At 47.3% G+C, this 2,152-nt stretch overlaps 1 pseudogene; it reads left to right on the forward strand.

Annotated features, from left to right (window-relative positions):
- LOC102845613 overlaps positions 1 to 1,747 on the forward strand; it is a 17,153-nt pseudogene extending 15,406 nt beyond the window's left edge.
- The last annotated feature ends 405 nt before the right edge of the window (positions 1,748 to 2,152 follow it).

The raw sequence follows: 2,152 nt of genomic DNA on the forward strand, positions 1-2,152 counted from the left end.
GCTATGAGTCACAAACGACTCGACGGCACATAACAACAACATGTGTGAGAGAGATTATAGATGATAGATAGATAGATATTGTTGTTAAGTGCCGTCGAGTTGTAGGCGACTCATAGCGACCCTATGAAGGAGAGTCCTCAACCTTGGGTGCCTTTCATCCTCTCTCCATGTTCATAGGGTTTCTGGAGGGAAGCTATTATGGAAGTGGATGCCACTCCTCCTTTCAAGCTTGTTTTAATCAGGGAGCTCCACCCCACTCTCTGTCTGCATTGGGTAGCCAATCATCCACGCATTTGCCACACCAGTGTCACGGTGTTCAGCCTCACAGCAACCACAAGTTACCGCAGATAGATAAACTATTGAGAAAATGTCTTTTTTTTACATTGATTGACAACATATAGTTTAAGAGGTGTGGGTGGCTTCCTGTTAGCCATGAAACAGATTGGCAGTGTGGGGCCCTACCTGGGATTGTTCACTGTTCTGTCGGCCCCCCGATGTTCACTCAGGTTATGAATTAGCTATTGAGAATATGGCAGCCTTTGATATGAATGACCCTGAAGCCGTGGTCTCACCTGGTGGTGTCGTATTTGATATCAACTGTGGTGTCCACTTGCTGAGAACCAATTTAGATGGAAGTTATTTCAGCCTGTGAAGGAGCAACTTGCCCAGCTTATGTTTGATCACATTCCTGTCTGGGTGGGATCAAAAGGTGTCATCCCAATGAATGTAAAAGACTTGGAGGAGGCCTTGGAGATGGGTGTGGACTGGTCCTTGAAGCAGGGCTATGCCTGGGCTGAAGACAAGTCGCACTGTGAGGAGTGCAGAAGGATGCTGCAGGCCGACCCCAACAGAGTCTCAGCCAGGATCAAAAAAAGTGGCCTTCCTCAATTGGGGACCCTGGGTGCAGTCAACCATTATGTGAAAATCCAGGTTGTGGATGAAATTTTCAATGAGTATGCTACTAAGAAGATTGGAATTGACCATAAGGGGCAGGTGTGTGTGATGATCCACAGTGGGAGCAGGGTCTTCGGCCACCAAGTAGCCATAGACGCACTGGTAGCTATGAAAAAAGCCATGAAGAGAGACAAGATCATTGTCAATGACTGCCAGCTGGCTTGTTCTTGAGTTGCCTCCACCGAGGATCAGGACTACCTGAAGGGCATGGCTGCGGTGGAGAACTACGCCTGGGTCAGCCATTCCTCCATGACCTTCCTGACCCACCAAGCTTTTGTCAAAGTCTTAACACAACCCTGATGACTTGGACCTGCACATGATCTGTGTTTCTCACAACATTGCCAAAGTGGAGCAGCACGTGGTGGATGGGAAGGAGCAGAGGCTGCTGGTGCACAGGAAAGGTTCCACTCAGGCTTTCCCTCCTCACCACCCCCTCATCACCGTGGATTACCAGCTCACTGGCCAGCCTGTGCTCATCAAAAGCACCATGGAAACCTGCAGTTATGTTCTGACCGGCACTGCGGAGGGCATGACTGAAACCTTTGGAACCACCTCTCATGGAGCGGGCCATGCATTGTTCCGAGCAAAATCCTGATGTAATTTAGATTTCCAGGATATTTTAGACAAGTTAGCAGATAAGAGAATTGCAATCCGTGTTGCCTTACCAAAACTGGTTATGGAAGAGGCTCCTGAATTCTACAAGAATGTGACAGATGTGGTGAACACCTGCCATGATGCTGGAATCAGCAAGAAGGCCATAAAACTGAGGCCAATTGCTGTTATCAAAGGATAGAACCTTGGCCACCAGTCATCACTAAGCCCACCAGCCCTGAAGTGGAAGTGGACTGAAACACTCTTCAGACATCAGACTCGCATGACCTAACTCATTCCAGTGCACAGCCAGGACTGCCTGTCCCAATAAGGCTGACAGGAAGCTGCTGCTTTCTGAATCCAGGGTTATACATAAAAAAAAAACCTTCGTGGAGGAGTCACATTACCTCTATTTGGAAAGGTGAAATTTGCTTCCTCTTTGGTTGTCCATTTTTAGGAGAATTCTTTAGGGGGTGGGACGGATGAAGAGGTTGTCTTTACTCAATCTTGTGAATTTTTTTTTTTTTTAAGATTTCATTTCCTTACACCAGGCTCTGTTTATATCCCAGGAGGTGTCAGAAAGGACATCCTATTCACTGTTTTCTGT

This window comes from Elephantulus edwardii, unplaced genomic scaffold (assembly GCF_000299155.1).
Source record: "Elephantulus edwardii isolate Elephantulus edwardi_28Jun2011 unplaced genomic scaffold, EleEdw1.0 scaffold00146, whole genome shotgun sequence".
NCBI lineage: Eukaryota > Metazoa > Chordata > Mammalia > Macroscelidea > Macroscelididae > Elephantulus > Elephantulus edwardii.